The sequence below is a fragment of the Arvicola amphibius genome, chromosome 9, assembly GCF_903992535.2.
Source record: "Arvicola amphibius chromosome 9, mArvAmp1.2, whole genome shotgun sequence".
Taxonomy (NCBI): Eukaryota; Metazoa; Chordata; class Mammalia; order Rodentia; family Cricetidae; genus Arvicola; species Arvicola amphibius.
In genome coordinates, this window is record NC_052055.2 from 37,693,469 (window position 1) to 37,706,203 (window position 12,735).

Sequence of the window (12,735 nt, forward strand, 5' to 3'; positions counted from 1 at the left end):
GAGGAGGGAAGTTCATTACTTCAACACAGGGGTGCTAAAAATGTTTGATGCCTACAGGAAACATAGTCACTGGAGGACTGTATATCATTCCTTATCTGATACATGCAGCTTCTGACTCTGGAAGCTGTTTGCAGAGTTTGCTTGACACTGGAGTTAACAAGGGGAGGTAGGACTTAATGTCCCCTGGTTCCTTCAGCACTGTGGTATGGTCTACATGGTAGCTTTCAGTTAGAGCTTGGCTCAAAGACAGGTTGGTTTTCTGGTGATAATGTGTCAGCTGCTCAGCTCAAGCAAATAGGACAGATAGAACAGCTCCAAGGCCCTGATTTAAGGTTACCCTTGGACTGTTCAAATAGTATGTATGTGGGTATCAGCCCACAACTCACAGCTGGAATTGTGAAGTTGAAATTGATGTTAACCAAGTGCCTACTTGAGGTGTAGTAGGTGCCAGGCTTTCTCTGTTTGAGTACCAGCAATACAAACCTATTTAGATTGGGACAGGTTTTTACAGTATGGTATATCACACCTTTTGTCTGCAATATATTGGAGGTTGTTGAAGCTCCCTTGTGAGGGCAGTGAAACCCTGGGGGTCCTTGAAGTTGGTTCAGTGGTCACTTGATTTTGACAATTGAGCCTGTACTTAAGCCCTGAGCCACCAGGGGGTGGGTACAGTACATGGCAAACAGCCCAGCTCTGCTGTGGTATCCAGTTGGCCCAGGCACATCCTAGTGAGAACTCATGATCTGGACTGCATTTAGGACCCTATTAGGCCTGTAGGAGGCACCACAGGACAGCCAGACCTTATTCCCTAGTTATGGCCAAGATGGTCAGGAACATGGTCTGGGGAACAAATTAGGTAAAAGTGATGGGAGCCTTTGCTTGAGGAAAGTTAACAGCATACAGGAGTGGACTCCTGTATGTAATACTACAGGTAAGGTAACCTTAGATGGTGTAAATGTCGTGGTCCTAGGATTTTTCATGTAGTCCAGAGTACCCTGGCCACCTTACCTCAAGCCTGTAGTTCTGCTTTATCTGTATGTTTACCATGTATTATGTACCACATGCATGCCTGGTTCCTGCAGAGTCAAGACAAGTGGGGTTAAGGATGGCTACAAGCCCCCATGTGGGTTCTGAGACCTGAACTCTGGTCCTCAGCTCCTGCTCCTCAGCCTTTGAAAGCTGGTCCTCACCAGGCATGGAATACCAATTGTAGAAAAGGGGCACCCAGTAAGTGCACAGAGGGCTGTAGTTTTGCTTTCTTGATACTTGGGCAGCATGGACAACCCACCACCAGGCATGGCCTCGGGAAGCCAGTGCTCACTACACTCCCAGCACCATTGCAAGGACTTCTCAGGAACTTGTGGAGGCAGATGAGAAATATAGACAAGAATGAGAAGTGATTAGCGGAAAACAGGCCAGTAGCAGGGCCTTTCAGTCTGCAGCAATGGATGAAGTTCTGTAGTGTGGCAGAGGCTCTAGGACAGACCTTGGGCTCTGGTCCCAGCTCCTGAGGGAGGAGAGCTATAATAGCAACCTGTGTTTGCCAGGTTACCTGCAGATTGCCCTGGCCTCTCTAGGACAGAGCTTGGCACACAGGAGTGTTGCATTTGTCCCTGGCTGGGAGTCACCAGCATTTGTGCAGGTTGCTGGGATGCATTCCCTCTCCCAACCATTCTTCATGTGCGTCACATGTCTCCCATGCCTGTGTCTTGTTCCTGTCACACTTTCCTCACTAGAATTCCAAGACAGGTCTCACCAGAATCCTGTGGTGGCAAAACAAGGATTTGCATTCCAATCCTGAAAAAATTACCTGCTGGGAATTTCTGAGCAAGTGGGAACAGGGAGGTAGTGGCAAGAGCCACCATTGCCTTAAAAGGTATGACAAAGCCAGTGTTTGCACAAGTTACTAGGGATGGCCCAAGGGGATAGAGGGATAGCCTAGACCCTGGTAACAGTCTTGCTGGGGTAGGAATGGGTCCCCAGCCTGTCCCCAGTATTAGGGGCAGCTTCATATCTGCCAGTTCTCAGCATGCAGGTTCTTGTTTGAGGCTCTCATATCCCCCTAGCTGCCCTGCCCTCTCCTAAAGACCCTCCTGCCTCTCTGCATCAGGCCTGCTCCTTGGTCTGGCCCCTGGCCAGCTCCCAAAAGCTTGGTAGGTAGCTCCTTTTCCCCTGCCTGTCCTGAGATCTCCACACCTTCAATATATATGTGTGTGTGTGTGTGTGTGTGTGTGTGTGTGTATGTATGTATATATATCCTGGCTGTCCCGGAACTCACTCCGTAGATCAGTTGGCCTCGAACTCACAGATCTGCCTGTCTCTGCGAGAGCCACCACCACCACCACTTGGCTCAGTTCTGAACCTTTAGGGCCACTCCTTGAAATGGGTTCTGTTACTTCCCCATGGTGCAGATGCAAAGCTGAGGTCAAGAGAGAATAAGCATGATTAGGGGTAGCACTGCTGGGACTAAGTCAGACATGAAGAGGACCCAAGTCTCTTAGCCAAGTTTGGGTGCTGGGAGGAGCCGGAAGTCTGTCTGGTAAGCACCTACTGGGCATTACACCTCTTGCTGGGTCAGGATCACCTGCAGTCTCAACAGTTGTTCCCATTCCACAGATGGAGAAGTGAGGTCACAGCTGCTTCTGAGCATCTTCGGGTCACACACACTTCACTAGGATAGCCCACAGAAGGAAACTGAAGCAGGGTGAGACTAACCATCCCTTGGTGAGACTTCCAGGAGTGGGGAAGCCAGAAGCAGATGCTGCCTCAGGAAGCTAAGGTCTTGACGACTGTCCACTGCCCCCAACAAGCAGGGCCACCTAGGGTCTATGAGGAATGTGATCCTCAGTGCTACTGCAGCCCCTTGAGCCCTCTGTCCTTTCCCTTCTCCAAGCTCATCCATGGGCTCTGCTTCCTTCACACATGCGGGTGGCATGGTGCTCATCCCTGACAGTAGGCATAGAGGAATCAGCTACCACACTGGGTCCCTGGGTGACCACTGGCTTCATGTGACTATGGAGAAGTGGCCCTGCCTCCATCTCCCCACTTTAGCTCTGCTCAGTCTGGCCGAGTCAAAGACTGAGGGAAGACGCTAAAGATAGTTGAAGCAGCCACTTCCCCATCCCTGAGGCCACCACCCAGTCGCCAGTTGGCCCTTCCAGCAAGCTGCCTGGGCCAGTGCCCAGCCTGGGGCATAGCACAGGGTACTGGGTGACAGTGGCTGACCTGTGCTTCTGCAGAGGCTACCCCGTCATTTCACAGATGACAGTCCAAGCAGAAGGACAGCAGTGCCCATGCTCACGCCATGTGCCCCTCGATGCTCATACCACCCACCTTTCTCCACATCAGAACGGCGGCACTAAGGCTGGTTAACCAACCAAGCCAGTCACCCATTCATCCATGGTAGATCTGGGCCCTTCTGCCAGAGAGCCACCATCTCCCAGCTCACCATTGACTTTGGCCTTTGGGTCTTACAGGATCCCCAAAGGCCCAAGCCACTGACAGTGCAGAACAGTTTAGACAGGTGCTTGCTTTCTTTCTTTCCTTCCTTCCTTCCTTCCTTCCTTCCTTCCTTCCTTCCTTCCTTCCTTTCTGTTTTTTTTTTTTTTTTAAGACTAGTCAAGTGCAGTAGTGAGAAGTGGGGAAGTGTAGAACAGGAGTTCAATCTGTAACTGACTAAACAATCCATTGAGAGAACTCAGTACCTTCGGACCAGCCATCTTTCTTTTTCTTTCTCCCTTTCTTTCTTTCTTTCTTTCTTTCTTTCTTTCTTTCTTTCTTTCTTTCTTTCTTTCTTTCTTCCTTCCTTCCTTCCTTCCTTCCTTCCTTCCTTCCTTCCTTTCTTTCTTTCTTTCTTTCTTCCTTCTTTTCTTGTTTATTTATATATTGAAACAGGGTTTCTTTTTCTTTTGTCCCCCCTTTGGTTTTTCGAGACAGGGTTTCTCTGTAGCTTTGGAGCCTATCCTGGAACTAGTTCTTGTAGACCAGGCTGGCATCGAACTCACAGAGATCTGCCTGCCCATGCCTCCTGAGTGCTGGGATTTAAGGCTTGCACCACCACCATACAGTGAGACAGGGTTTCTCTGTGTAGCCCTGACTGTCCTGGAACTCACTCTGTAGAGCAGGCTGGATGCTGGGCTGTGTGGTCACAGCAGCCTAAAGCTATTGCTCTCTGCTGGCTGCACCTGCTGCTTGTCCTGCCTCGTGTGGTCTCCACCTGAGGCTAGGCTGTCTCAGAGCAATGAGTGCAGGGCCCAACACATAGCAGGTACTCAGGCACAGAGGGCCAAGTGAAGTGCCTACTGTGTGTTAAAGTTCTCCAGCCTGGATGTGCTGGGGTTTTGTTGTTGTTGTTGTTTTAATTTTGGTTAGTTTGGGACACTCTTGTGTTGCAAGCTATCCATGAACTCCTTATGTAGCTGAGGATGACACAGAACTGATCCTCCAGCACAAGAAAGAACCAACCACTGCAAGTTGTCCTCTGACCTCCATAAGTACACTGTGCCCCTCCTACCTCAAACATACATACACACACACACACAGTAATAATAATAACAACAACAACAACCTGACAACAGGCAGGAAGTGAGGGATGGAAACTAAGAGTCACCACCTCCCTGCCTGGATCTAGGTTCTCCGTCTCAGCCCACGCAGGGCCCTCTTCTCAAACCAGGATAAGCTGGGTGGAGAGGGCTCTTCCTGTTAGAACACACTTGGATTTGTCTCATACAGGTCCCATTTACTCTTCATATCTGGGGAAGCAGGTGCTATGGGGACCCCCGTTCACAGCAGAGAGCCAGGCCTGAGCGAGTACCATCTCCCCTGGGGAGAGAAGCGGGTGGCCCAAGCCCTAGAGAGTCCCTCGCATGGATGCATCCCCTTTCCACACTGGGCAGGGGCTTGCCCTGCTGCCGCCACAGTTCCCCCTCCCTGAAGCCTGCTCTCTAGGCTCCTTCACCCTGTGCTCCACCGGTGTCCGTGTTACATGTTTGCTGCTGTTGGCCCTGGGTCCCAGCCACACACCTCCTGTTCTGCTGTCCTTGTACCCCCAAAATCTGTTGGAAGATCTGTAGACCACGGCATGCGTGAAGAAGCTGAAGAATGAATGACATATTGTTCCTGCCCGAAGCTAGGAGCACAGCCAGCTGTTCCTCAGGGCCTCTGTGCTGGCGCTCCTGCTTCCTAGCTTTTTGGTTCCTTAGAATGCAAAGAAGAGACAGTGCCATGTCCACTCTAGAGGCCACTCCCTGAACACCTCTTCTCTCCATTGCTAGCACCTACTGCCATCCTGCTCGCTGTCACCTGCTGCCCCATAGGGCAGGGCCTTCTGTTTTGGTCACCATGACCTAAGCTTCCAGAGAAGTGAGGGTGGAAAAGGAAGCAATCCAACTGTGAGAGAAGGGGAAAAGGGCCCAGCCGCCATGACTTCCTCTAAGCAAAATTAGGAAAAGATGAAGTGAAAACAGCTTTGGGCAGCAGAGTGCTCCCTATAACTCAGCCCAGGCGTGGGGGTAGGGACTGTGTCTCAGGGTTCTGTGTGACTGGTGTGGGGGGCGCTTCTTGTCCTTGGAGGTGAGGGTTACACGAAGGCCTCTCTACAGCCCAGATGCCCTAAGACTCCAGGGTTGCGGGACTTGTTTCCTCTGTCCTCCCTTCCCCTAAAAGTTCCCAGTCCCAGCTCTGGTACCTACTGTGTGACCTTGAGCAAGTGACTGAACCCCTGGACCTTGGTCTCGGGTCCAGTCTAAGACCCAGGCAGGCTGTGTTCCAGATGACCTCTGGTCTTGGTGAGCAGCAGATGCAGAAGGGCCATCAGTTCCATGTACGGGAGTCCAGGGCTCCAGAGAGCCACTAGGGGAGGCTCCAGAAGGGCCATGGGAAGGGCTCTGGGGAGAAAGCTGGTCAGTAAGAAAGAGAGAGGGACCACAAGGAGAGGCAGAGGACACCCAGCGAGAGACTAGCTCCGGCCTAGTGGGACTAAGGTGAGCAGCCACAGGAGGGAGCTTGGACTTCATCCCAGGGTAGCAGGGAGCCAAGGGAGGAATGGGAACAGTTTAAGGGACAAAGTGGGTCCAGGAAGAGATGAGGCATGAGGGCTTCCCAGAGTAGAGGACCTGAACTTGAGCCTTCACAGGGACAGTAAGAGAACCGTAACCGTAGGTGGCGTGTTGTGGCTTACTTCTGTCAACCTTTGTGCTTGAAAGGTGGTAGCAGGAGATCAGGTCAACCTCAGCTACATAGCTGGTTTGAGTCTAACCTGGGCTACATGAGACCCTGCTTCAAAATAAAGTGAAAAGTAGCTAACAAAACAAAGAAAACACAACCCTTAAGCAAAACCAAACTGTAAAGAGCAGCATGCTGGCACACTTTGGGCAAATTACTACCCTCTCTGGTTTTAATTCCATCTGCCCTGCCAGGGTTCACTTGACCCTGACCTGTTGTTGTTGGTGGTGGTGGTGTTTTGTTTTGTTTTGTTTTAAAAAGATTTCTTTTCTTTTTCTTTTTCTTTTTTTTTTTCAAGACAGGTTTTCTCTGTGTAGCCCTAGCCGTCCTGGAACTCGCTCTGAAGACCAGGTTGTCCTCAAAATGTCCTCAAACTCAGAGATCCGCCTGCCTCTGCCTACTGAATGCTGGGATTAAAGGCGTGATCCACCAGGCCAGACTCACATTTATTTTCTTTTGATATTTATTTGTTTTTATGGGTTCAGTGTTTTGCCTACATGTATGTCTGTCAACCACAGATGTGCCTGGCTCCTGAGGAAATCAGAAGAAGGAGTTGTATTCCCTCAAACTGGGGTCTGAGTTGGTTGAAGCCTCCATGTGGGTGCTGGGTACTGAACCCGGCTCTTACTGAAGAGACCCAGTGTTTTTAACCGCTGAGCCCTCTCTTCAGCCTCTCTCACACTTTTAGCATTGTGTATGCCAGGGAATCTTCCAGAGGGTGAGTCAAATTTCTGAATTTAGCCAGAGACCCCGATTGCCTGCATTCCTGCCTGCCTCAGTTTCCCTTCTGCACCATGCTAGGGTGAGGCAGGGAGGATAATAATGGATTGTCAGAAACCATACAGCCTTAGGGGCCAGATGCCAGGGATTGTTTTCCATTCATAGGATGGTGATGGGCCTTTCCTGCCAGGAGAAAATTCCAAGCTCGGCTGCCACCCCCGGTGACCACACACCCTCCCTCCAACCCCTTGGCATCTGCACGTTCCTTCTCTTCTGCATCTCTCCTGGCCCCATTGGGGAGCCTCTTGGGTTGGGGGGGAGAGGCCTCCAGCACCCTGGTTTTGCTCACAAGTGCCCTGTCTCTTTCTTGTCCCATCCTGTTTGCAGCCCGGGCTCAAGGTACTGGCCTAATGTTCCTAACCAGGACTTGTCCTGTCTTGCTGCAGCTCGCTAGTCTGGATGGCTGGAAGGTTGGGGGGCTCCTGGGTTGAGCACAGGTATTATGAATGGGAGATTTCAGCTTCTAAGAGCTTTGCTCCCCAGATCCCCAGTCCCCAGATTTCTGTGGTTATAATCTTTGTCTGTAAGGCTCTGAGCTTCTAGACTTGACCAAAACATCAAGAAGAGAAGAGACACCAGGCTTTTGAGAGTGAGTCACAAAATTCTCGGAGCCAGAGCTGGAAAATGGTCCAGCACTCCATGGTCCTGGAGTTTTCTCATTGGAAGAACTGGTGTTAGCATTTCTGCAAAGGCATTGTGGTTCCAGAGCCACACTGCAGGTTGGGAGGGATGATGGTGGCTGTGATGGGGGCAGGCCAGGTGCACCACTGTGGGCGTTGGTGGCAGCCTGGGTGCTGACAGCTGGGCAGAGGCTGTTGTCTGAGCCTATCACACCTGGCCCTGGTCCAGGAAGGAGAGTGACAAGGACCAGGGGGCCAGAGACCAGAAGGGAAACTTGCATTCTCTCACGTGGGACCTTCCTCCTGCTTCCTTTTTTCTCCCCTCCCTCTCTCCCTCCCTTTCTCCCTCCCTCCCTCCCTCCCTCCCTCCTTCCTTTCTTTCTTTTTTAAAAATTTATTTTTATTTTATGAGCACTTGCCTGCATGTATGTATATGCAGTTTGTGTATGTCTGGTATCAGGTGTCCTGGGACTGGAGTTACAGATGGTTGTAGGCTACCATGTAGGTGCTGGGAACTGTACCTGGGTCTTCTGGGAAAGCAGCCAGTAGTGCTCTCAACCTCTGAGTCATGCCCTCTCCCCCATTCCTCTGTGTAGATCAGGCTGTCCTAGAACTCACTCTGTAGACCAGGCTGTCCTGGAACTCAGAGATCCGCTTGCTGCTGCCTCCTGATGCTGGGATTAAAGGTGTGCACCACCACCGCCCAGCTTATTTTTTTTCCATTTTGTTTTGAGATAGGGTTTCAGACTCCCTTGAAATTCAGTATGTGGACCAGGCTGATCTTGAACTTACAGAGATCCACCTGCCTTCCAAGTGCTGAGGTTAAAACTTTACACCACTACACCTGGACCCTTCTTGCCACTGATCGTATAATGGCTGGAGCATGCTAGAGCCCTCTTAGAGACACTTCTGAATAAGTGGGGCCCGAGGCACACCAGCGGTGGGGTAGGACTTTCTGGGGTCAGCCAGGAGTCTTCTTATGGGTCTCATACTAATCAACCATTTTGGGGGTTGCTCGTTTCCTGGTTCTTGGTGTCTGATTACAGAGTGACACCCACATCTTGCCTGCCTCTCCCTGGGATTGTCATTGCCTACTCCTGCTGCATTTTGTACTTGCCTGTCTTCTCTACCCTCCCCGCAACCTCCTAAGTGCCCCCCTGTGCTCCGGGGGAGCACCCATCCATCTTGGCCCCACTTGGTGGGCTCTGCACAGGGTTGTGGGAACTGGAATTTGGAGCATCTCCTGGCATATGCATACTGTTGCATCCTGCCAGCCTGCTGGGGCACCTCCTCTGACTCCGGGCCAGGAATTCCTCTTGATTGCTCCCCACAAACCCTGGGGCAGGAGGCTGCTGTGAGTAGAGCTAGGCAGAGGCTGGCAGTGGGGATGGGAAGAGGGAGGAGGGAAACTATGTCCTGGAGATTCTTGGCAGGTGGGTTGGAGAGGGACAGGTTCTGACTTTGTCCCTTCACCTCCTAGTTTACCATTACAAGGCCTTCCATGGGCACAAATGACCAAAACTTGAGTCTTCTGTAGCCTTTCATGGAGTCCATGCTATACCCATTCTGCACATTATTGAACATCCTGGGCCTGCACTGGATGCTGGGATGGAAGCCCAAGAGACAGAGAATTCCAGTCCACACAGGGTCACCTTCCATGGGGAGAGCACCCTGTGTAGGGGGGAAGTGAGGAGAAAAGCACTTAATGGGAAGATTCGGCAGTGGGTTGTGGGGTGGAGAGTGGGCAGGACCTGCTCTATGGGGGAGATGAGACCTGCAGGAAGGAGACACAGTGGTTGGACCAATCCCAGAGGAAGCATAGATCAGGCAGAGACCCAAGGCTGGGAGGAAGACAGAGAGCCAGACAAGATTCAGTTTTTAAGATTCAGTTTTTAAGTTTGTTTTTTTTTTTTATTTTGCCCTGAGTGTATGTCATGTGCATGCTGGTGCCAGCAGAGACCAGAAGAGGGCGCTAGATCCCCTACAACAGGAGTTGTAGATATCTGAGCCACCCTGCGGGTGCCTGGTTCCTCTGTGAGAGCAGCCAATGCTCTTAACCATGAGTCGTCTCTCCAGCTCCATCTTATAAGTTTAGGAGGATTTGGAGGCTATGAGGTGGAGGCTGGGAGGAGGTAGGGAGGGGTACAGGGTACAGGTGACAAAGGAAGGAAGATGGGCCCAGGAGGGAGAGACTGGGTGGCAATTTCGAGAGAGAGAGAGAGAGAGAGAGAGAGAGAGAGAGAGAGAGAGAGAGAGAGAGAACCCTGCACTTGGCTTGGATGTGGGCAGAGCTGTGTTGACTAATGTGTATTCCCTGGTGGGAGGCAGGATCCTAGTTTAGTAGCATTTGCTGTTTGCTGTGGAGTAAATCGAGCACTGTAACTGAGGGTGGTTTCCCACATCTGTAACCCCAGCATACAGGAAGTAAAGGTAAGGCAAACAGGAGCTCAAAGCCAGACCTGGGCCTTTTTTCTTCCAGTAGGAGAAAAAAAATCTCTAAAATAAGTCAAGCACGGTGGCACCCACATTTAGTCCCAGCACTGGGGAAGCAGAGGCAGGAAGATCTCTGTTTGAAGCTAGCCTGGTCTACACAGCAAACAGACCCAGCTAAACCTACATAGGGAGATTTTGTTTATAAGACTCATTTGTTTTGGTTTCTCGAGACACGGGTTTCTTTGTATCCCTGGCTGTCGACCAGGCCTCAAACTCAGAGATCCACCTGGCTCTGCCTCCCAAGTGCTGGGATTAAAGGTTTGCACCACCACCGCCTGGCACTCAGGAGGCAGAGGCAGGTGGATCTCTGTGAGTTCGAGGCCAACTTGGCTTATAAAGCAAGTTCCAGGAAAGTCAGGACTGCATAGTGAGATTCTCTCTCAAAAAACAAACAAACCGGGTGGTGGTGGTGGTGCACTTCTTTAATCCCAGCCTTGGAAGGCAGAGACAGGTGGATCTCTGTGAGTTCGAGGCCAGACTGGGTAAGTTCCAGGACGGGCTCCAAAGCTACAGAGAAACCCTTTCTCGTAAAACAAACAAACAAACAAAAAAAGAGCAAACAAACAAAACCCCCACTAACTAAACAAATGAAGTGAGCACTATCATCAACCTGACCTTTGAAAGGGGTACTGTGGTCACCAACACCAGTGACAGGAAGTGTGGAGAGGCAGTTAGGGTGGGATAAGTGGTGAGAGTATGAAATGATTTTATTTTATTCTATTTTATTTTTGGTTTTTCAAGACAGTGTTTCACTACATAGCTTTGGTTATTCTACAACTCATGCTATGAACCAGTCTGGCCTTGAACTCCTAGAGATATATCTGCCTCTGACTCCCTGTATGCTAGGATTAAATGTGTGTGCCACCACTGCCTGGCTATTTTATTTTATTAAAGACTTTTTTTTTTTTGGTATTTTTTGTGTATGGGTATTTTGCCCATGTCTGTGTACCATATGCATGCAGTGCTCAAGGAGGCCAGAAGGGGGCATCAGATCTTCAGGAGCCAAAGTTACAGCAGGTTTGTTGCTGTGTAAGCGCTAGAATTCAAACCTGGGCCCTCTGGAGGAGCAGTCAGTACTCTTAACAGCCAAGCTGTCTCTCTAGCTGCAGTGAGTGCGTTTTAAATCTGCAGAGGTGCGGGGCTGGAGAGATAGCCAATGCAGAGGTTAAGAGCATTGCCTGCTCTTCCAAAGGTCCTGAGTTCAGTTCCCAGCAACCACATGGTGGCTCACAACCATCTGTAATGGGGTCTGGTGCCCTCTTCTGGCCTGCAGACATAAACACAGACAGAATATTGTATACATAATAAATAAATAAATATTTTTAAAAAATCTGCAGAGGTGCTCCCAGACTCCACCAGAGCTCTGTGGATGTGAGGAGAGAGTAGACCTCTCAGTGCCAATGTCCCAGGGAGCTGGCTTAGAAGCCAGGGCACTGGAGACAGAGTTCTTACCTAGGGACTGCCTTTCATTGGCTGTGCCACCTAGAACACCTTCCCTACCCTGACAGCCTCTGGTTTTCAATGCATGTGGCACTCTTAGCCCCTGACTGAGTCTGGTGATGTTGTTTTATTTATTTCTTTTCTATTTATTTTATTTTGTTTGTTTTTTTCGAGGCAAGGTTTCTCTGTGTAGCCTTAGCTGATCTGGAACTTGCTCTGTAGACCAGGCTGGCCTCGAACTCACAGAAATCGGCCTGCTTCTGCCTCCCGAGTGCTGGGATTAAAGGCATGTGCCACCACTGCCTGGTTTAATTCTTTTCCTTCTTACAACTAATGTGTTTGTACACACCCACTTGGCCTTGCCTCTGCTTGCTCAGTCACCCAGCTCTGCTGGTGATGTCACCACTGGGGAGACAGTGACTTGGGGAGGGGGGGTTACCCTGCCCCAGGCTCCTCTGGCTCAGTGCCAGGAATGCTCCTTCCTGGGAGCCTTCAGGGGTTGTTCTCCTTTCTGACCACTTAGCTATAGATTGTATGGGGTGGGAATTGTGGTCCTGGCCTTTCCAAGTAGACCTGGAGTACTTAAGAGGGCAGGGGAGGGCAGGGGAGGGCAGGGGAGGGCAGGAGTCTCCAGGGCCTTACGTTGGGCCAGCTGTGTGGCCTTGTACAAGTCACCCTCGCTTTCTGGTCCATCCCAACAGGGGCTCTGGGTTTCTCTTGTGAGAGGAGGCAGGACACCTGAACCAGAGTTTGTGGCTCTGGAGCTTGAAGCAACATGAAATGATTTTGTCAACATCATGGATAAGCACAGGATGAATGGACTTTCATGACTTTAAACGACACCCATGCCCAGATGGTACACAGTTGTCACCTCTAACCCAGTCCTGGGCCCAGATGCCTTCTGCCACCTCTCTGACACTGCTTTTGACCCAGACAAAATGTAGCTATCCTTCCTTCCTTCCTTCCTTCCTTCCCTCCTTCCTCCCTCCCTCCCTCCCTCCTTTCTTTCTTTCTTTCTTTCTTTCTTTCTTTCTTTCTTTCTTTCTTTTTCTTTCTTCCTTTTTGTGTTTTGTTTTTCTAGACAGGGTTTCTCTGTGCAGCCCTGATTGTCCTGGAATTCACTCTGTAGACCAGGCAGGCCTCAAACTCACATAGATCCATCTGCCTCTGCCTCCCATGT